This window comes from Hyperolius riggenbachi, chromosome 4 (assembly GCF_040937935.1).
Source record: "Hyperolius riggenbachi isolate aHypRig1 chromosome 4, aHypRig1.pri, whole genome shotgun sequence".
Lineage (NCBI taxonomy): Eukaryota > Metazoa > Chordata > Amphibia > Anura > Hyperoliidae > Hyperolius > Hyperolius riggenbachi.
In genome coordinates, this window is record NC_090649.1 from 416,216,419 (window position 1) to 416,240,766 (window position 24,348).

The window sequence follows — 24,348 nt, forward strand, 5'->3', positions numbered from 1 at the left end:
ATTGTGAACCATTCCTTCTAATTCTCATTGGTTGGCCCTTTGGTATGTTGTCTAACCACCTTTTATGGTGGAAGCTTTCTTTCGGGATATACCCGTTCTGATCGGTGGGTTTAACAAAATGTAGCTGTCTTTAGTCCTGAACCCTCCCCTCTAATTACTAGATTCAAGAAATCCACCTTGTTTGCATCAATATTTAATGTAATTTTAATTTTGGGCCAGTGATTGTTCACCCCTTCACAGAAGGCCTGCAATTAATCTCTTGGACCTCTCCATATAAAGAAGAGGTCATCAATAAATCTATTCCATGATATAACGTTATTCCCCTTATCCCTCTGCAGTATCTCCTATTCCTATCTCCTATTCCCATTGACCCATGTATGGGTTGGCTACGCTCGGGGCATATTTTGCTCCCATAACGCAGCCAGTCAATTGCACATAATACTCATTCTGGTACCAAAAATAAATATGTTTCAATGAATAAGTCAATAATTCAAGTAGGAACTCTATTTGGGGGTCCTTCAGATCTCCTCCTCCCCTAAGGGAACCTCCCACTATTTTCTAAACCTTTTTCATGTGGGATTACTGTGTATAAAGATGTGACATCACATCACCCGTCACCAATAAGTCCCCGGGTTAAAAATTAAGATTCATAATTTTTTTGTAATAGGTGTTTTGTATCTCTCAACAAATAAGGTAACTTTTTCACTTCTGGTTGTAAAAACCAGTCTATATATTCACCCACCCTTTGTGTTAGAGACCCCACCCTACTTACTATGGGTCTTCTGGGTGGGTTGTTCGTATCTTTGTGAATTTTTGGGTTGAAGTAAATAACTGGTATTCGAGGGTTCATTGTTAACAAGTAGTTTGATTTTTACAATGTTCTTATTGTCCATGGTGGGTTATTTTCTCAAACATTTATATGTATCCCCATCACTGAGAATCCTGGTCATCTCTGCTTTATATTGCTGCCTTATCGTCTGGCTTCAGTATCAGATTTTTATCTTCCACCAGCTGTTTAATTTGTTCACCATATCTTTTGTTATTCCTCTGGGTCTTCACGTTCAAGGTTTCCAGGTCACCGAGGAGAGCTCTTTTAAAGGCACAGGGGGACACAAAGAAGGAAAAGGGGGACACAAAGCAGGCACAAAATGACAGAAATCAGGCACAGGGGGACACAAATCTGGAATGGGGGCAGGGCCGGTTTAAGCCACATAGGGCTCCCGGGCAAAAGTAACCAGGGGCTCCCCACCCCCCGCACATCAATGTCAGCTCCCTGGGCTAGTGCACTGCTGGACCCCCCAGGTGGTCTCCCTCTGAGCACTCCCCGTGGCCCCTGCATGTTTGCTAGTTCCGCTGCCTTGAAATATCCCACTTGTCCTGGCGGTGGCTCCATTACGATCTCTGTATAAGGCCTCATTGTCTGCATCTTCTCCATCCGGCACATGTGATGTGTGAATAACATGCACCAGCATAGAGTAGAGGCAGGCAGTGTGGCTAAAGATGGAGATCCAGAGAGAACAGGTGAGATATTTCAAGGCAGCTGAACTACCAAACATGCAGGGGCCATGGATAGCAGTCAGGGGGGGGTCCGGTATCGTGGGGGCCCCTGGAGGGATTGGGTCACTGGCGCAATTGCCTACTTTATCCAGAAGCTTCCCTCTACTCAGGTATGTACCCATTTAGGGCACCTTTCTGATACAGATACATTTTAAGTTAGGATCACACATTTGGTGAGGAAGAGTCAAGGGGGATTTCCAGTCATAATCTTTCTTTGTAGTTTCTGACAAAGGGGCTACTTTATCAATGCTACAGCTCTCAAGCAGCATGAGTTAATACTATCAAGCTCAAGCAGAAGCTATACTAATGAGCGCACACTATGTGCTGTCCTGTCAGCGTAGAGTGCGCTCTTCACTTACACACGAATGTTCCCACTACCACACAATGGCCTATTAGCATGACCGCGATACTTCAGTAGCACAGCCGCTACAATGTTCATCAAAGTATGTGATTTAATGGAACTTAATAAAGCATTGCATTTGGTTCATGACATCGGGGATATAAAACATTACTACCAACAACATTTTCCAATTAGCTATCATAAAAAGAATTCATCTACATTTTGAATAACATCACAAGGCAAAAACAAAACAGGCTTTAGAAATGAAAAATATTGCAATGAACAGATCTTCAATTTTAGGCAGATTACAGAATGAACCTCCTACAGGGCACTATGCATTATGGTGATCCATAAGTACCAGAATTTTATGGAGTGGACTATAAGGAACCTAAAAGCCCTCTACACATAACATTGCAAAAAAAAGGCAATACTGTAGTTTGTAGACCAAAGTTCAGCATGGAATAGCACACTTTATGCTACTTTCATTTACTTTGAAAAGGCTTTTAATAAAACCACTGTGGAAAATCATGTGCTATTATGGCGTAGCACAGAAAATAGCAAATGTATCAAAAGCACTGTGCATGGACTTTCATTGTCAGGTAAAATACAGCAATAACAAATTAAGAGACAATTTTAAACTTACAACGGAGGTCAAACAATGCTGTATTCTATTACCATTTCTGTTCATCACAGGAACCAATCGGCACATAAAAGAAACATAAAAAAATAAAAGAACCACTGGACACTTACTTCAGTATTGAGAGAGATAGATTATGTGGATGGCATTATTGTATTGCCTTGCAAATATAAACATGCTCAAGAGGAGACTGAAAGAAATAAGAAAGAAAGAAAAAAACTCAGCATACATGTAGTTAAACTTAAAACAAAATAAATTAGCGACTAAGCAGTAAGCCATTGAAATCTATTACTGCAGTGTGTAAAGAAGTGGATAAAGTTCAAAACTTTGTGTAGTTTGTAACTTAGTAACAGTTGATAGAGATACAGTAAGAGGTGTGAGAATGAACAGAACAAAACCGTGTTTTGGTATGCTAAAGATAATCTGATAACAAAGTTATAAGCAATGGAATAAGAGTAATAGTCAATAAAAGTAACATTGCTTAAAGTGGGAATGTACTCTCAAAAGCAAAATTTCATTGACTACTCTTCGGTGCATAAAATAACATTTGAAAGCATTCCCAAGCATTCCCTATGTGTAAAAAAAAAAAATACTTTCACTGCACAAAACCGCACAGGCTTGCTTATCTCTGACTAATCTGCAAAGGTAACCTTTGTCAGGCAGGAGACACTCCCAGCCTGTGTCTTAATTCTGCTCCCTCCTCCCTCCCTCTGCTGAGTAGACACGTTGCTCTGACCACAGTTGAGTCACTTCAGTAGTGACGAGCGTAATGACCTAATTATGATTACGAGAAATTTTGCGTGATTTGCAAAATTCCGATTATGCCCGTAAGTGAAAATTCATAATTTCACGAAATTACGAAAAAAATCGCGTTTATGATTACGATAGTTTTTTGTAATTACAATAATTTTCGTAATGGAAACAAATCAAAATTTTGTGTGTAATGTGCAATTCGACCGTTCTCAAAATTGTGTTCCAGTCTAGAGGCTCCTGATACGTTTAAAGTGACAACACATGCAGGGACCTTTGCATTATCAGATATTGCAAGGCCCAAAACCAAGTGTTTCAGCATGCATGACCGCTAAGTGCACCTTTACAAAGAGCACCGGTCTTAGAAGTGGCTACAGGTAGAGCCTCCTGATAAATTTAAAGCGACAACACATGCAGGGACCTTTGCATTATCAGATATTGCAAGGCCCAAAATCAAGTGTCTCAGCATGCTTGACTGCTAAGTGCACCTTGGCAAAGAGCACCCGCAGGTAGAGCCTCCTGATACATTTAAAGCGACAGCACGTGCAGGGGCCTTTGCATTATCTGTAATTCCAATCAATGAGCGACTTTCCTGAGTTTAGTGCCAACTTAAATTTGCATAATTACTATCAGGGATGGTCATAGTCAGCCACTTTCGCTACGCTGGAACTACGCGTAGTTTTATGCTATTACGCTTCGTCAAACTACGGCACAAAATGCATTTCGTGGACTACGTGTTAAAATGCGCAATTACGCGTAGTGCGAAGCGTAGTGTATGCGGACATTGATGCCCTTATATGGAAATATTTCCACAATAATTCCTCTTTTTTAATGCTTGTACTGGGAACTCTTCTATCCGTACATTCCTCTTTCCAATGCGTAATTTTGTACGCATACAAACGTACGCGGAAAAACAGACGTGAGTACCGCATTAGTAGTTTACTTCACAATACACTTTACCTACGCGTAGCGGTACTTGGCTAAGCGTAAATTCGTAAGCGTAGTTTTGAAACTTCGCCTACGATTTACAATGCGTAGATGCAAACTACGATGTGTAAATTCGCACTGGCATAGTTTCTGCTCATCTCTGGTTACTATTAAAAATTAAATGATGTCCATTTTCATAATTAAAATAATTGTTTCTATAGAAAACACGAAATTATGAAATTTCGCGTTAAACACGAATTTGCGTTGAAACGCAAATTTATGTGACGGAAATTTTGCTTATGGAATTCTGAATTACTGTTTGTATGGGAATTACGAAATTACAAATTTGTGATGTAGTGGCAAAATACATGTGAGTAATTACGGAGACACAAAAATATGCAAATTTTGTTTCAACACTACACTTTAGCATAAAAGGAGGGGGGAAAAGGGAGGACACAGGCAAAAGTAAATTAATCCTAATGATTCTTATATAATTTGAAGGTTTAATCAGTGTCTGGTGTTTTCAATAAATAGGGTAAAAAGTGTCAATCAGGTGTGAGTAAAAAACTGTGAGGATCCAGAAAAGCCTAATCATACATACAAAGCATTTTTGGATGTGTGTCAAGTCTTAAACAAAGAGCACTTGAGAAAATGCACTTACAGTTAGAAAAGGTTACAAGACCATCTCTAAAAAGTTTGGAGGTGACCAATCAGGGGTCACAGAGACTGAGTACAAATTAAGCAAATTCAAGACCACTGTTACCCTACCCAGAAGTGGTTGACTATTGCCGATAACTCTAAGCGCAATACACTGTAAAAGCACTGAGGAAAATGTCAACACTATATAAATACTAAATAATAATAGTAATAACAACTTCTAAACAACTGAAGGCTTGTCTATCATTAATGAAATCAAAGACCCTTTTGGCTTTACATTTGGACACAGAAGAACACTACATTCCAGCATAAGATTATTACCCTACCTGTAAAATAAAGTGGTGGGAGTTTTTCTGTCTTGCCTGTATTTCTGCATCAACATGGGCCCTTCCTTATTAAGTTCACTCTTGTACTTACGTTTTATCCTATGTGAACATTTTTCAGCTACTAATCTTAATGGTGCTGGTGCATATCTTTCTACCTTGATTTACTGACACATACCTACAGTCTCTTACATATTCAATCAGACCGCAACCATACCATCTCCACTCACTGAAGTACAGCCTTTTTTTTAAATATTATTATAATATAGGGCCATATGCAATTCCCATTTTCTCCTGAGTTTTCTTCTAGGAGACAATTTTTTAATCATCTCTTTAAAATAACATTTTAGGACTTTGCAATTGAAAAAGTACCAAAAAAGAAGGTGAAAAGGTGCTATAACAAATTATGTTGATTATTTTCTTGCTTGCTTGTAGTTTAAAAGTTAAGTTGTGAAAATATCCCCAAGAAAGTTAATTGCATTTGGGCCATAATACTGTCTATCTCTATGGGAAAGGGAGCTTTTCCCATTTTCAGATTAGCTGCTGTCGTAATTTGCTATTTATCGGTGCAACATCAATCCTTGCAATATTAGAAAAGAATTTTCAAACGCATTTTTTGTTCGCAAGTCAAATTTTTCATTATTTTGCCAAAATTAAAAAAAAATGAATTTCTGCATTTTTACTCATCACTGCAAGCTACATCAAATACTTTTATTCATGATGATGACAGATTGAAAGAAAAATCTTCCCTTAGGGCAAGTTCTCACCGGGGTTCTTTCAGAAGTGTTTAAGCACTTTGCTGATTGCTGGTGATCTGCAAAGCACTGTAACAATATATCCCCAGGGACCATTCTCACTGCAACATTTGCAATTTGTATAAATCGCAAATGCGCTGCATGCAGCATTTTACTACAATCATGTTGCAAATATTGTTCCCTTGAATGAGAATCGCAAGACACAATTGCCTGGAAATCACCAAAAATGTATAATGCTGCATTTTGCAATCTGAGTATGAAGCAGCTGTTTTGGAACCCTGTCTGCAGATCCTACATTAGCTTTCCTAAATGGACAAGAAGAATGTTGAGGTCCCATCACAATTTCTTTGTCCCCAGCACTTAATCATCATCTGTCATCTCCCTCTCCTAGCCCCTTAATTTCCTATTGTTCTGCTCCAACCCGCTGGCCACATGGAGACTGTTGCTTCTCTTTTCCACTTCTTCTAACCCTGGAGACCCAGAAAAAGTATCTCCTGCTGGGAATCCCCATTGGTCCACCTGGTGGACCAAGACGATTCATCCTGATTCTCATTGGTTCACCTAATGGACCTATGGGGCAACCCGGTGGGAGCTATGAAGATGTTTTTGCCGGGCCTCCAGTGTTCTCTAATGCAGTGGAGAGAGGCAATGGTGGTCTCTGCTGCTCCAATGGGTCAATGCAGGGCAATTGGAAGTGAAGAGGAGCGTGGGTACCAGGAGAGCATGGCATGCAGGGGTGGACATTGGGTGAATTCCGGGCTGCCTGAGGATGAAGCAACAGTGAGCAACGGGGAACATCAGCCATCAGGAGTTTCTTCTATCAAGATTTAAAGGAGGTGAAAGATGAAGAAATTAAAACAAGAAAGAAGTGACGATCCATGATGGTAGTCCAGCAGAGAGCATCGGCCAGGAGCAGATTCTTCCATCAAGATTTAAAGGAGAAGAAAGATGCAAAATGAAAATAAGGAAGTGATTATAGTGAGATAAAAAATAATACATTATTCCCAAATAAAGTGTATTGTACTATTCTAAATAGCTATAGAGTGAAAAATTACCCTCTATACCCATTTACCTGGAAGGGGCCAAACATCTAGTGTTCCCCTATTAAATTTGGCTCCCAGATTCAAACATAAGCTACCCAGAACCTATCTATCCCCATCACCTCCTGGGGAACGGAGGTGGGAAGAGTCAGTTGTCCATGATTTGGCCGAGGGCTCTGTAGTAGAGGGAGAGGCTTTGATGCCCCTTTCTTACAGAGTCCTGCAACATTATGTACCATGTGGGCTTGTATAGTTAGTAGGTTGGAGCCCCGCACAGGTTGATTCAGCCATCCTTTAAAGCTTGATTGAAAAATATCCTCCTGGCTGACTACTGCCCACTGATCCTTGCTATCCACCTCTCCATTAGTCCCCACCCCCAGAGGGCCAAGCCCTTGAGCCCCATCGCTATTCATTCATGCAGTGCCACCAAACTCCTCCTGCACTTTTGAACCTCATTGGCACTCCATCACTTTGGAATACTGTGAGTCCTGGCAAAGTGTTATTGACGCTCCTTCTGGGACTCCCCATTGGTCCACAGTCTGGACCAATGAGAATATTTCATTGCTCAGTTAAATAGACCAATGAAAATTCTGTGAAGCTAAATTATATCAGTTAGCTTCAGTGACAGGGCCGTTTCTTGGGCAGTGCAGGCAGTGCGACCACCCTGGGTGCAGACCAGCAAGTATAAGAAGGGGGGCATGGGCAGAAGGACATAACCACTAGGCGGTAGGGAGCCGGAGACGCGCAGTGCAACCAAATGTGGCTGCCTGCATCCGGTGTCAAGTCATCATCACGTCACCACCATGTGATAACACCTGACGTCCTGTAGCGGTACTGCAGTCTGTCAGTGCTTGGCGCCCATGAAGGAATCGGCTTGCTGGGGCTCTATTCGCCTGTGTTTCCTCCTGGTCCTTGCTTCCTCCTGGATGAGCGGCTGGTCACTAGTAGGCAGATCTACTTGTGACCTGTGGTTATGTGACTGTCCCCAAAGAGTATGGGTTCGCGAGTCCATGGGGGGGCGGGCAATTTTTACACCCTTGCCCTGGATGCAATGTAGCCTAGAAACTGCCCTGTTCAGGGAAGTGCAAATGTGCCTTCAAAAATTAACAGAGCAGTATTAGAGCTGTTTCACACAAAAAATCGTGGCAAAATCTGGTAATTTTGCCACAATTGTGTTTGCGATTCTCATTCAGGGAACGAGTATTGCTCCTGAAATCCTGCATGCACTGCTTTTGGACTCTCAAGTGCTACAAAATCAGGGCAGATTCGCTATCAGTGTGGAAAAGACCTTATAGTGTTTTGCGTTATTTACTGTGTTTAATGTTTTAGATGACAATTTTAATTTTGAGTGCAATCCTACTTTAAGTATTGTGTATAATGTAATAAGTTCTATAGCAAAATATTTTCAGTGTAGAACAAGTAAGAACAAGTTAACAAAAACAAATAATTGCCCAAGAAATATTTCAATCATTTTCCATGTCTTTTTTGTTTTGTTTTGTTTCAGACAGTAACCAAATTACGATACTAAAAGAGAGGGATACCATTTCTGGTTTGGAATGTAACCTTCAGAATAGTTAATAATTATTTTAATTGTCTTTTAAATGCTTGCAACAGCCTTTTCATAACATCTGACGGAGTGGTTTAAAATAAGATTTTATTTCAGACTAAGCAGACAACAAAGAATAGTGGCTGAGTTTTAAACCACAGCCACCCAGAGCTCTTAATAAGTTCCAGTAATGTTCCAGACGTCCCCAAAACCTTCATTCACAACTGGAAAACAGCCCGAAGAATAAAACAATCTATTTTCCTACCTGATTTAAAATTATTTTCAGTCCAACAGAATAACTGCAACCACAAGATTGGAGGGTGTCTTGGAACAGAACCCTGAGGATGGCTGCAAACCTCTAATGGAAAGTTGTATCGAGTGTAGAAGGTTGAAGCAAAGGTAGGCATTAATTACAATGAAAATCAGTTTAAGGCAGGTCACTTCTAAATTGGTAGTCAATCCTCTAGGTAAAACAAACACAAGCAACACAAGCTTTAGATTTGATTACATAGCATGCAAGAAAAATGTGCTGTATACTGTCTTTTATTAAAACTGCTTTTGGGCAGTGTGCGTGCCGCAGGGATTTTAATAAAACATTAGTAATAGCCTATTGGACTCCGTTGCTTCAGCTGGCTGGTACGTTTTTAGTTAAACAGTAAACAATTCCTCTGGATGAATTTATTCCGCAGCAGCAGGGTAGGATGAATGCTGAAGAATTTTATATATTGAAAAGAGAGGACCTACCACAGTGAGCTGCAGTAGGTATCAGAAGTGTTTTGTTATTATGGTACTTTGGATTGGTCATGTGTAAATGCTAGCACTCTTAACCATTATCTAACCTCGCAGGTCATAAGTGAATTCATGATGAAATAATCTGAGTTACAGCTGTATAGTCATCAAGGTTATACTGTACCTATTACAAAACGAAAGCTCTGATGAACTTAATGGACTCTATCACTTTGTTGCACATGACAGAATACAGTTGGATTTGTGAAATAAAACAGTTTTTTTAGCCAGCATTTTTTTTATGTTGGAACACATTTCCACCACCCCCAGCAAAGAAAGATAACTGGATGAAAAACAAAAGAAAAATTAGATACTTACCTCAGTAAAGGGAAGCCTACGGATGATCCAGAGGTGTTAGCTGATAATAGCTGATGATAGTTTTTGAATACCTAGCATTAGCAAGTAGAGGTGACCAGTTTCTGCTGCTGACCTCTTTAACTCCATTGAACTGAACTGAGTATTTTAATTTAGTTTTGCTATAAGAAACAAGTATTGTATATTGCGTTTCACACACTACTGCCAGGCCAATGCTGTAACTTCCACTCTTCGTATTTATTGCAGCAAGGTCTAAGTCTGTGCCTTTTGTTCATATACCTCCTATATGTGCAAATGATAATTTGTTGCAGTTTTTTTTTATACATCTAGTGTGAAGCATATAACGTTCTGCCACTTGTAATAATGGCCTCCCATGTGTAACTTTTCCTGTAACAACTGAAAGAATGTGCATCATGTGGATGTTGTGTGCATAGTGAATGCACACATTTGAAAATATTTATCTCAGTCAAAATGGAAGGATATTTAGCCCAGGAGCTTATTTTAGGAACTTTCAGCATAAAACCTACCTCTAGGCAAAATTCAAAAAACACCATCTAAGAGCTTAATAATCAAATCAGAGTACTTAAAGGACATCCAAGGTGAAAATAAACTGATGAGTAAAACAAAATTGTATCTATCCTCATTCTCCTAAAAATTACTTTTTTTTAGATATCCCACAGTTTTATTTTATATTTAAATCTAGTTTTTTTTCAAGTTTTTACTGTTTCATTGTCTCTGCTCAATGACACCTTCATTGAAGTATGCCAGAGCTTAAATCTATGAATTATTGACCCATTTTATCTCGTTGTTGCTCTCAGAAACTATTTACTGGCAGGAAAGTGTTTTATGGCTTTAATTACTTATCAGTGAGGGTTATGCTATAGTCTGACCCAGTCAGACCCATTTTCGACCTAGACAGAAACTGTCACTTGCATACCTGATGTTTAACTCTTTCAGGCAGAGAGAAAAAAAAAGAACACCGCACAGTTATTTGTGTGCTAGGCACTGTACATACACATGTCTATCTCATAATTTCAACATGTCACCTCGGTTGTCCTTTATATATTTTTTTATTATTTATATTTAAATATTGGAAGTACAAAATAAAGAAGACAATCAACAATCCTTTAAGCTTTTAAGGGGAGAGCCTTAACAAAAATATGCCCCTAGTGTCTTTATGTCAAACATACAGATATATGTATTGTAAAACATACAACAAAAAAAGACCCATTAAATACAGCAAGACTAAATAATCTCTTTGAACTTTGTATATCTAATCCACATCTTACATAATCTTGGACTATGATAACCACTCCCCAAGATGTCCACGTAGGAGTAGGGGGACATGGGGATAGGTTGTACAACCGATAAAGTATACATCAGTCATGGCTGCTAGCAAAATGTGAGTTGAATTCTGTTATTAGCTATGTTCAATGTATACTCTATCAATTTTAAACTTATTCCCATGGCACCCTACTATGTGGACATTTTAGGAAGTGGTTATCATATTCCAGATTATGTAGGATATGTATTGGAAATACTATGTGCCTTTGTTAAGAGATGATTTAGGGGTTCCATGCTTAAAGAGAACCCGAGGTGGGAAGATGGGGGGCAGATGGGACACAGAGGTATTTTCTCTGCCTCATAACATGCCCCTGTGTCCCCCCACCACCGCTGTATAGCCCCCTAAGATTAGTGACAATAGTTGTCGCTAACTCAGAGGTAAACACAGTGAGAATGGTTTCCTGTTCAAAACACCCACCAGGGGTGTTCCTGCAGGGTTTTCAGAGCTGCCATTGGGCAGCTCTCTCTCCCTGACCACGCCCCCTGACTCTCCCCTGCCTCCCTGCGTGCTATGAGAGACACACAGTCTCTCAGTGCAGCGTCATGACCTAGAGGCCCCTATAGTGAAAGTGGGCCGGAACAGCGGTGAGCAGCGGTTTTGGTGGCTACCTGATCCGCTCAGCCCCGCGAATCAGGTAGCCTACTTTTTAAAAAAAAAATTTGAGCCCACCTCGGGCTCTCTTTAATTATCTTTTAAATAAATATTTTTTTTAATATAATTCCAGGAAACATTGAAGACTAAGATATGTATACAACTAACCATATACAACACATAATTTCCCCACTGTAGCTACACTTCCCTTAAACTCCAGAAAAAGGATTAGAGAAAAATGAAATGAATGGCATTGCACTATTCCACTGAACCCCCTACACCAATAATGTTCATACCAGGCATACCCCCACCAAATCATAGTTGTTTACTCCAATTCCTGGTCGGGACCTCCTTAAAAGTTACCGGTATTTGACAATGCACTATTATTATACTTTGTTTTATTTACATATCATAATCATATTATGTAACAAGGTACAGGGTGCAATGTAAACACTGTTGATGATAGTTGTAACAATCATTAATGGTACAAAAACTATGCAATAGGATAATCATACAATGATAAAAACATTAGACGATACATTTATCAATAATACAAAGTTTAATAACGTTAAACAATACTGGTTCACGCATGGGGCTTGATTCACTAAACTGTGATAACTCAAATATCACACCTTATCAAAGATATCACACGTTATCAAAGTTATCACACGTTATCAAAAGTTATCACACGCCTTATCAGAGTAGCATTGCTAGCGCTACGAACCCACAGGGGCTCAGGGCAGGACAAGTGCCATTGCCAATAAGCAGGAATAAGTTTGTAGCACTCACTAAGTTACTCTGATAAGGCGTGTTAACTTTGATAACGTGTGATAACTTTTGATAACCATAAAGAAATGAACTGCGTTCATAAACTGGAATAAGCGTAAAGTTCAGTTCAACTGTCACTGGTCTCCAGTCAAATTTTTGTATACAGGCAGTAATACTATTGATTGCGCACCACGTTGTTTATATGTTTATATATTTATCCATAGCGCAAACTGTATATATTCTTTGAACTTTTGATAACGCGTGATAACTTTGACAAGGTGTGATATCTTTGATAAGGTGTGATATCTTTGATAAGGTGTGATATCTTTGATAAGGTGTGATATTTGAGTTATCACAGTTTAGTGAATCAAGCCCATAGAACGCTAATAACGCTTCAGATACATCCAGTGTCTCCAGCATGCAAATTAAAGTTGCAGGCTGCGGCTGCACCTACATTTCCCGCTTCCATATACCGAGCCACCTACTATTGAGAACTGAGACTTAATTCACAATAGTGAAAGTGAGGATATCTGTGGAATGCAAAATCACAGATCTAAACTAAATACATATATTTTATCCTGGCTCAGAGTAGAATGTGTGGATATATATATATTTTTTTTTGTAAGAGAAACAAAGATTTAGTTTCAGAGCCAGAGCAATGTTCAATGCTCACTCACTTCTCATTAACTTACATAGATAAATATCTACGCTCTGGAGCAAAAAGTGGTTGAGACAACTGAAGTGAGAAGAATATGGAGGCTGACATATTGACTTCCTTTTAAACAATACCAGTTGCCTGGCAGCCCTCATGATCTATTTGGCTGCAGTGGTGTCTGAATCACACCAGGAACAAGCATGCAGCTAATCTTCTCAGATCTGACAATAATGTCGGAAACCTCTGATCTGCTGCATATGCTTGTTCAGGGTCTATGGCTAAATGTATTAGGCCTGGGGCACACTAGGAGCATTTTTCTAAGCGCTTGTGAATTGAAAAGCTTTTGCTGATATAATGGTATGGGTGATCTTTTAAAAATCCTATCCCTCAAGTGGTATCACACACATAGGATTCCATTAGCAAGAGCTTTTCAAATCACAAGCGCTTACAAAAGTGCTGCTATTGTGTCCCAGGCCTTAGAGGCAGAGGATCAGCAGAACAGCCAGGCAATGTGCATTGTTTAAAAGGAAAAAAATATGGCAGCGTCCACAACCCTCTCACTTCAGTTGCCCTTTAAGGTTTCTAGGTGTGCAATAAATGCATTTTTTGAGATCACAGAGGCAAAAATATAATTATCTGCATAATTTGCATTGTCCTAAAATCAGGGCCGGGCCGAAGCAGAGGCGAGAGAGGCTCCAGCCTCAGGGCATAGTGTAGGCGGGGACGCACAACTCGCTCAGCTATCTTTCCCCTATTGTGCTTGAAGCAGAGAGAAATAAGAAAAGGGGATACATGGCAGTGACTGCAAGCCATATACTTAGAGAAAAGGGTGTTGGGGGTCCTGGGCCACCTTTTAGTCTAATAGCAATCAGTGTGTGACGGCTGGGGTGGGAGGGGTGGAGGGGCGCACTTTGGTGTCCCAGCCTTCGGTGCTGGAGGACCTTGTCCCGGCTCTGCCTAAAATGATGCATTACGGGTGTTCCATTGCAGACAAGAAAAAGCGATCATATGCAATTACCTTTTGTTTTAAGAAGGCAAAATTGTACTTTCTAAAGAAGAAGGGATAAACTATCTGTCAGTATTTTAGCTCTAGCTGTGTAACAGCTGGGGAGATTTCACACTCTTTCAGTTCCTCTTGTAAGTGGAGATGCCTAAAAGAGATACAAATAACAATAACAACGTGATAGTGGTTTTATCCTCTTCTCACTGTATCAGAACTAAGAAGAAAGAAAGGCTTTGTCTGGAACTAGAGTTTAACTTGTTCCTTAAAATAAGAGCTTTTTCTTTCAATGCAATGCATTTTTGCAAGTATCAAATTTAAATTCACACTACAGGCTTAGCAAAAAAAACAAAAACAAAAAAAACTTCTAAAATCATTTAACTTTTTTTTTAAACCACAGAACGGGTAGAATTTAGCTATTTGAATCTACCATATAGGAATGAGCTAGCGACATTTACAATTCGATCTCACAACAAACCAGGTTTTTCTCACTTACTGAACTTTTCCACAATAAATGCCCAGAGAGTTACCATGTGGTTGTAATTTCGTTGAGCCAAAATGTGCGGTAAAGACACCAAGTTTTGTCAGGATCAGGAAGACCAGAATGGGCATCTGCTGGAGTGAATGATTTGCTCCCATGATGCACAGCAAGGCCCAGCAGCCAATGAAAACAGATAATCTCACCACAGGATAATATATACAGGGGTGGAGGGAGGGGCTAGTCACTCTGTTTTGTGTTCTGCGTGTAGGAGGTAGAGAGCCAGAGCCAGGGATAGCAGCGCACAGGGAGTAACTTCGGCGGACAGTTAGTGACATGTAATTGGTGGGGCATCAGGTATTAGCATAGTGTAGTGTAGTGTAATTGATGGGACATCAGGTGTTAGCATAGTGTAGTGCAATGTAATTGGGGGGCATCAGGGGATAGCATAGTGTAGTGTTATTGGTGGGACATTAGGTGTTAGCAAAGTGTAGTGTAGTGTAATTGGTGGGGCATCAGGTGTTAGCATAGTGTAGTGTAGTGCAGTGTAATTGGTGGAGCATCAGGGGTTAGCATTGTGTAGTGTAGTGTAATTGGTGGGGCATCAGGTGTTAGCATTGTGTAGTGCAGTGTAATTGGGGGGCATCAAGGGTTAGCATAGTGAAGTGTTATTGGTGGGGCATCAGGTGTTAGCATAGTGTAGTGTAGTGTAATTGGTGGGGCATCAGGTGTTAGCATAGTGTAGTGCAGTGTAATTGGGGGGAATCAAGGGTTAGCATAGTGTAGTGTTATTGGTGGGGCATCAGGTGTTAGCATAGTGTAGTGTAGTGTGTTTGGTGGGGCATCAGGTGTTAGCATAGTGTAGTGTAGTGCAGTGTAATTGGTGGGGCATCAGGGGTTAGCATAGTGTAGTGCACTGTAATTGGGGGGCATCAGGGGTTAGCGTAGTGTAGTGTTATTGGTGGGGCAGCAGGGTTAGTGTTACTGGCAAAGTAGATAGAGACAGAATGGGGGGAGAATGTCCACAAGATGCCCCTGCACTATAGACACACCGGGTTTAGTTTTTTTTTACCCCTGATTTTTGCCCTCTAAACCTAGGTGCGTCTTATAGTCCGGAGCGTCTTATAGTCAGAAAAATATGGTAGTTAAGGTTACAAACAATATTTAGGGGTGACATACAGCAATAAGACAATACAGGGATACATGCAAACCAGATCATGCAGCACAGTATGAGTACAAGGTAATGCTTAGTTAGTCACTGGATGGGAGCATGGAGATTAGGCAAGTCAAGTTCACTCAAGAGTTCACTCAGATCCATAGAATGGGTGTACAGTAATGGAGGTGCGTGAACAGGTAGGCAGGGATAAGCAGAGACTACGCCAGTGCAAATTTACGCAACATAGTTCGCATATACGCATCGTAGTTTGTAAGCGAAGTTTCAAAACTATGCTTACGAATGTATGCGTAGCGAAATCCCGCTACGCGTAGCTGGCGCCCACTATGCGTAATTAACATGTGTATTGCGTAGTCAACTACGAATGCATTACTCACGTTTATTTTTCCGTGTACGATTATATGCTTACAAATTTACGCATTGGAAAGGGGAATATACGCATAGAAGAATACCTTTCAAAAGGAATTAATGCGGAAAATCTTCCGCAAACGGGCATAGGCATCCGCATAAACTACGCTTCACACTATGTGTAATTGCGTATTTTAACGCAGTCTACGAAAAGCAAACAAAGCGGATATTTGTTTTCAAAGCCGTAGTTTGGCGAAGCGTAATTGCGTAAAACTAAGCGTAGTTTCAGCATAGCGAAGTTTCCTGACTATGACCATCCCTGCAGGTAGGAGGCACAAGGAGGAGGACCCTGCCGAAGGCTTACAATCTAGAGGGAAAGGTAAGGACATGAAAGGTAAATGAAAGGTAAGGGTACATTTTTTAGAAAGATAGGTAAACACATGATGGTTTTTATTATTGAGAAAATGAGACTTACCTGTTGAATGTCTTGATTTTTTTAATGGTTTTTATATTGTAGGTGGGTCATAACACAAGGTTCAGTTTGACACTTTTACGCTCTCCAATTATTACGTCAGTTGTCCAATACATTCAACCTATTTACAGATTTAAAATTCAATTTTTTTTGTTGCTGAACATCAACTTAATTACATACTTAAACAAGTCAAAAGCATGTTCCATTCATTAATAAAACTGTAAGATCAGTTTAGACCAATGGAAGTGAATTGTGGCCTACTAATCACTGTGAATAACAAAAAAGGGGAACCAATTTCTCACAATGCTTCATAATTTATTAAGTCAATATACAAAAACCCCACGAATAAACAACCCCCACCCCCCTAAAAACAATGCCTATATTGGATTGGAGCGCTCCCCATTCATACCAACACACGCACACATGCAATTGTATGGCCAAGTCTGCAGAATCTGACAATGCTCAGTTGGAATAGCAATTAACAATTCTAGATGGTTTTCCTTAGGACGTCACATTTATCAATGGAGTTCTGTTTGGAGTCTAATCAGATTAGCTTCCGCATCACAGTTCCATATAGTGCTCTGAATCTTCACAGGAAATGCTAATGGTCATGGACTATAATGCACCTTCCTCTATGGCAAGCTGCGTTCCCATAACGCTACTAGAGCCCTCTCGAGCTTTCTGGGTCAAATATAGTCTTTTTTAAGTGCTTAATCCAACGCTGCACAGCAGCACTCACCACCTCGTATCACGTCTCGTCTCTTATGTGTTCATCTCTGCACTTGTGGGCTTGTGTCCGCGGCGTCCCGCGGCTTACACTGCCATCACTTGCTGAAAACCCGAGAGCTGAGGGGGAGTCTTCTCTGACCGGCCAGACTTGCTAGGTCTATGTGCTGGTATAGGGGTACATTGCGTCACACGCTCTCCTCCGGCGGCATGTACCACGCCTCGCATATTAGAGATGTCGCGAACCTCCGATTTTCGGTTCGCAAACCGGGTTCGCGAACTTCCGCAGAAGGTTTGGTTCGCGGAAAAGTTCGCGAACCGCAATAGACTTCAACGGGGAGGCGAACTTTGAAAAATAGAAAAAATTATGCTGGCCACAAAAGTGATGGAAAAGATGTTTCAAGGGGTCTAACACCTGGAGGGGGGCATGGCGGAGTGGGATACATGCCAAAAGTCCCGGGGAAAAATCTGGATGTGACGCAAAGCAGCGTTTTAAGGGCAGAAATCACATTGAATGCTAAATTGCAGGCCTAACGTGCTTTAAAACATCTTGCATGTGTATACATCAATCAGGGAGTGTAATTAGAGTACTGCTTCACACTGACACACCAAACTCACTGTGTAACACACCGCAAACAGCTGTTTGTGTAGTGACGGCCGTGCTGGACTACTGCGCAACATGGCGAGATTGCTCTTCCTCACTCAGTGATGTCAGGTAATGTGTGACTTCCTTCTCAACTTTCCATGGCATTGTTAAAAAGCTTACGTTTTGTTTTTAAATTACATTTTCTACTTGCTGTGTACTTGTTCAGTACCGCTAAAATGAGAATCCTGTGGAGGCGGGCAAGTCTGCCATTGTGACCCCGGGTAATGGCCGGGGAATGAGGGGTTTGAATCCGGTGTGGAGCCTGAGCAACGGCTACCACTACACATCCAAGGAGGGCAGCGGGCAGGCATGCACGCCCGCCCGCCCCGAGGTAGTGACCAAAAATAACAATACAGGAGGAGGACTTTCGAGGCCCTGCTGTGTATTTGAAATGAATGTACTTTAAATCCTTTAACGAGAACCAGTTATGGCGGGCAAAGATGACACCACATTGCTTTCACGAGAATCATATGGAGGCGGGCAAGTCTGCCATTTGTGACCCCGGGTAATGGCCGGGGAATGAGGGATGGAATCCGGTGTGGAGCCTGAGAAACGGCTACCACTACACATCCAAGGAGGGCAGCAGGCAGGCATGCACGCCCGCCCCGAGGTAGTGACCAGAAATAACAATACAGGAGGCGGACTTTCGAGGCCCTGCTGTGTATTTGAAATGAATTAACTTTAAATCCTTTAACGGGAATCCGTTATGGAGGGCAAGTCTGCCATTGTCACCGCGGGGAATAAAGGTTGGATTCCGGCCCGAAGTGGGAGCCTGCTGAGACCCATGCTGTAGCTAGTGTTGGGCGAACACCTGGATGTTCGGGTTCGGGAAAGTTCGCCGAACATGGCCGCGATGTTCGGCATGTTCAGGCCGAACCCCGAACTCCCCGAACATCCCACTTTTGGGGGCCCTATGGGGTCGCAGGCATAAGGGGGGAGCATGCCCCGATCGTTTATTCCCCCCACCCCCTCCGCTAGCGCTCCCCCCTCTGCCCGCTTCCCCATACAAAAGTTTCAGGAAGTAAAACAGTACCGGTGGTACTAGTGGGTGGCTGGCAGTGGGCGGCACTGTGAAGTGAGTGACTGAGGAGGAGGAGTCCGGAGAGTGACGCGTTGAGGGAGGCCGGGCAGCGGGCGGTTCAGCAGTAGTACGGTACTACTGCTGAACCGCCCGCTGCCCGGCCTCCCTCAACGCGTCACTCTCCGGACTCCTCCTCCTCAGTCACTCACTTCACAGTGCCGCCCACTGCCAGCCACCCACTAGTACCACCGGTACTGTTTTACTTCCTGAAACTTTTGTATGGGGAAGCGGGCAGAGGGGGGAGCGCTAGCGGAGGGGGTGGAGGGAATTTCCGACCCCCCCCCCCGCGATCGGGGCATGCTCCCCCCTTATGCCTGCGACCCCATAGGGGGGCAGTATTCGGCCGAACAGGGCCCTGTTCGGCTAGTCATTCCACAGTTCGGGCGAACCCCGAATAGTTTGGCCGAACACCGCCAGGTGTTCGGCCGAACTCGAACATCACCCGAACAGGGTGATGTTCTGCAGAACCCGAACAGTGACGAACACTGTTCGCCCAACACTAGCTGTAGCTGCCCTGACTGTGCTTTGCAGACCAGGCATCTGTGGTCAGATGGACCCTTGAGCCAGCGGAAGACAAACCAAGTCGAAAGCATTTGCCAAGAATGTTTTACGGATGGGCAAGTTTTTTTGCCCTTTTTTTAAATTTTTTGAAAATGATAGATGGTTGTATTTTTAAATTGTTTGAAAGTTTAGATGGTTGTATTTTTAAGTTGTTTGAAAGTTTAGATGGTTGTATTTTTAAATTGTTTAAAAGTGTATCCATTCTACCTCCCCCCAGCCACGAACAATACCATGGGAACGGGGAGCAGCAGAAGCCCCCTGTGACGGCTGCCACGGTTGTTCTCCGCGGCTTGTCTTTTGAGGGGTGCTGCTTTTCCTCAGGTGTTCTTGCCATAGCTGTTTGTGCCTTCTCTCCAGGTGCCTTAGTAAAGCACTTGTCCCTACGTGACAGTTGGCCTTTCCACGGCTCAATTTTTGCTGGCAGAGACAACAGATGGCTTTGCTCCGATCTGAGACACACACGTTAAAAAATTTCCAAACCGCTGAGCCACCCTGGGCTGATGGCGCTACGGTGGCATCAGCAGCTGAGCTTGAAGGGCATGTTGGCTGTCTGGCCATAGCGGGCGAAACATGGCGCCGGTCACTGCCCCCAGCTGTTTCTGAGGACGAGCTCCCTCTGCTTCTATCATGGATTCGTCTCCTCCTACTCCTCTCTGACTCCTCCTCTGAACTGTCCCCCTGGTCATCTCCTCTACCGGGAACATATGTGGTATCCGTATAATCATCATCATAATCCTCCTGGCCAGCTGCGCTTTCCTCAGACACCTCCTCAAGTGCACCAACTTCAGGTGGTCCACCATCATCCCCATCCACACACGTTACGTCCATACTATCGCCACCTAACTCAGACGTATGAGGTGGTGTACCTGCGCCTTCTTGTTGTTGTTGCAGTAGTGGCTGGGAATCAGTGATTTCACCACCACCACCAAATAACTCCTGCGAAGTGTCAAATGCAGCGGATGTGGTGCTTGTTGTAGTGCTGGTGGCTGCGGGAGATGAGGTGTTCTGTGTTAAATACTCAATCACCTCCTCACGATTTTGGGAAGTGATGGCACGTGCCTTCTTCTGAGCACTGTATTTTGGAGCAGGTCTGCACGAAATCACAGCAACACCACCTCGCACAGCCACAGACCTGCCGGTGCCTGGTGGCCTTCCTCTGGGTCTGCCTCTACCTCTTCCTCTACCTAGTTTGTCCATTTTGTCCATCTTGGGGGTATGCTAGCTATATGCAGTGAGGTGGGTTCTCACTCAACACAACAGGTAGTTAGATGCAGTGAGGTGGCCAGGTGGGTTCTCACTCAACACAACAGGTAGTTAGATGCAGTGAGGTGGCCAGGTGGGTTCTCACTCAACACAACAGGTAGTTAGATGCAGTGAGCTGGGTTCACTCAACACAACGCTAGGTATATGCAGTGATGAGGTGGGTTAAGTAAACACAACAGGTACTGGGTAGTTAGATGCAGTGAGCTGGGTTCACTGAACAGTAAAGGTACTTAAGATGCAGTGCGGTGGGTTCTCACTCAACACAACAGGTAGTTAGATGCAGTGAGGTGGTCAGGTGGGTTCACACTCAACACAACAGGTAGTTAGATGCAGTGAGCTGGGTTCACTCAACACACTGCTAGGTATATGCAGTGATGAGGTGGGTTAAGTAAACACAACAGGTACTGGGTAGTTAGATGCAGTGAGCTGGGTTCACTGAACAGTAAAGGTACTTAAGATGCAGTGAGGTGGGTTCTCACTCAACACAACAGGTAGTTAGATGCAGTGAGGTGGCCAGGTGGGTTCTCACTCAACAAACAGGTAGTTAGATGCAGTGAGGTGGCCAGGTGGGTTCTCACTCAACACAACAGGTAGTTAGATGCAGTGAGCTGGGTTCACTCAACACAACGCTAGGTATATGCAGTGATGAGGTGGGTTAGGTAAACACAACAGGTACTGGGTAGTTAGATGCAGTGAGCTGGGTTCACTGAACAGTAAAGGTACTTAAGATGCAGTGAGGTGGGTTCTCACTCAACACAACAGGTAGTTAGATGCAGTGAGCTGGGTTCACTCAACATAACGCTAGGTATATGCAGTGATGAGGTGGGTTAAGTAAACACAACAGGTACTGGGTAGTTAGATGCAGTGAGCTGGGTTCACTGAACAGTAAAGGTACTTAAGATGCAGTGAGGTGGGTTCTCACTCAACACAACAGGTAGTTAGATGCAGTGAGCTGGGTTCACTCAACACAAAGCTAGGTATATGCAGTGACGAGGTGGGTTAAGTAAACACAACAAGTACTGGGGTATATGCAGTACTGGGTAGTACAATGTGCAGCTCCCTGTCACACACACAGGTAGTCACTGAATGTGCTGGGCTGCTGGCAGTGGCCCACACAATATCAATTAGCAAGGCTGTGCATGCAACAAAAGTGTCATTAGTAAAGACGCATTAGTAAAAGCAGAGGTCTATTCAAAACCCCAAACTACTAGCACACAGGGTAGGGGTTTTTTAGGCCCCAAACCAGTGGGAATGTACCCGTGCGGAAAGTTTACCTACTGCAAATTGCTCCATAAAACAAAAAGATTTGAAAATGCGGCAGGAGACAAACAATATGATATAAGAACTTTTATTCATTGTAACACAGTGGGAGTTGTATACATGATAACGTGCCCGTGCTGCCTCAAGTACATTGGCAAGACAGGTAGATTACTGAAAAAACGCATAGGGGAACATATAGCCAATATAAAAGATGCCCCCTGGGAACCCACTTTGCTGTGTTCCATAATAGTGACCCAAGCCTAATGAAATTCAAAGGCATAGTGAAACCCAAACAGAGTTTAAGAGGGGGGGACTATGATAGGCTGTTGTATCAAGTAGAAAGCAGGTGGATATACACCCTAGGAACATTATACCCTGGAGATTTAAACACGGACTTTAATTTGGCATTTTTTTTGCCAGATTAGCTCCTAAATGATCTTGCCTTTTGATGTGGGGGCACGGGCTATGTGTGTCTGTATTTTCCACAGTAGTTATATTATTGATACTATTACTGTAAGTAGCTGAGGTGTTGATACTGCATGAGAAACAAGTGTCATCATTTCTGAGATATATGTGGATGTATGCATGGGCTTTGCATCTGAACTATATGGAATAGCAGTGGAATAATATGGAAAAAAACTGGTCTTTGAAAATGATTTCAGAAAATGACTTTTGAGAATGATCTCTAAAAATGCTCTAAAAATGATTTAAAAATGTCCTAAAATGCTTTAAAAATGCTCTAAAAATGCTCAAAAAATGCTCTAAAAATGATCTAAAAATGATCTAAAAATGCTCTAAAAACGATCTAAAAATCATCAAAAAATGGTCTAAGAATGATCTCTAAGAATGATCACTAAATGTCTCGGTAAGATGCAGTAATGATCAAAGACTTTGCATCCAGTCCCCTCTATGATGGAAAGCGTTAAAAAGGTAAAGTCTTCGACTCCTCCCCTGGGCGTAGGCCGTTCCGTAAGGAGAGAGAAAAAAAATGTATGACGAGATAAAAGGACTGGGCGACGCCCCCTCTGTCACATCCACAGCAGATGCACTGAGGAAGCCCATGTGACGATTAGTGGGCGTAACGCGTATGCGAGGCGTGGTACATGCCGCCGGAGGAGAGCGTGTGACGCAATGTACCCCTATACCAGCACATAGATCTAGCATGGCTGGCCGGTCAGAGAAGACTCCCCCTCAGCTCTCGGGTTTTCAGCAAGTGATGGCAGTGTAAGCCGTGGGACGCCGCGGACACAAGCCCACAAGTGCAGAGATGAACACATAAGAGACGAGACGTGATACGAGGTGGTGAGTGCTGCTGTGCAGCGTTGGATTAAGCACTTAAAAAAGACTATATTTGACCCGGAAAGCTCGAGAGGGCTCTAGTAGCGTTATGGGAATGCAGCTTGCCATAGAGGAAGGTGCGTTATAGTCCATGACCATTAGCATTTCCTGTGAAGATTCAGAGCACTATATGGAACTGTGATGCGGAAGCTAATCTGATTAGACCCCAAACAGAACTCCATTGATAAATGTGACGTCCTAAGGAAAACCATCTAGAATTGTTAATTGCTATTCCAACTGAGCATTGTCAGATTCTGCAGACTTGGCCATACAATTGCATGTGTGCGTGTGTTGGTATGAATGTGGAGCGCTCCAATCCAATATAGGCATTGTTTTTAGGGGGGTGGGGGTTGTTTATTCGCGGGGTTTTTGTATATTGACTCAATAAATTATGAAGCATTGTGAGAAATTGGTTCCCCTTTTTGTTGCTAAGGATATTGGCACCTATTACTCCCCCATGAGGGGTAAATGCATATGTAATAACCTGTTCTCCAGTATTTAATATTAATCACTGTGAATGTCTGGTTTAGCCTTTTTTCATGACCCTGCAAGCAATGTGCTTGTGGTATGTAACTGTATTCTGCAAATCCAATATTCTTTTATTGGCTTGGAGGTTATGGCAGACAGGAAAAATGTTCCAGGTTATGTGAGTTTAGAAGAGTGTAGGGGCCCACCACTATCTGTAAGAATGTGGATTTGCAGCAGTGCCTTGGCTGAAAGTTACTACTATTATTATTATTATTATTATTATTATTATTATTATTATTATTATTATTATGCATTTATATAGTGCTTACATCTTCTGCAGCACTTACACAGTGTACATATAATTTCGACACTAACTTTCTTTCAGAGGAGTTTGTGTTCCTATGGTAGTTGAGGGCCAATATTGGAGGGAGATGATTAACCTTTGTGTATGTTTTTAGGTTTTGAAAGGAAACCAGAGTACCATGAGGAAATCCAAACAAATGTGGGGAGAACATGCAAACTTCATGCAAACCTGGCACAG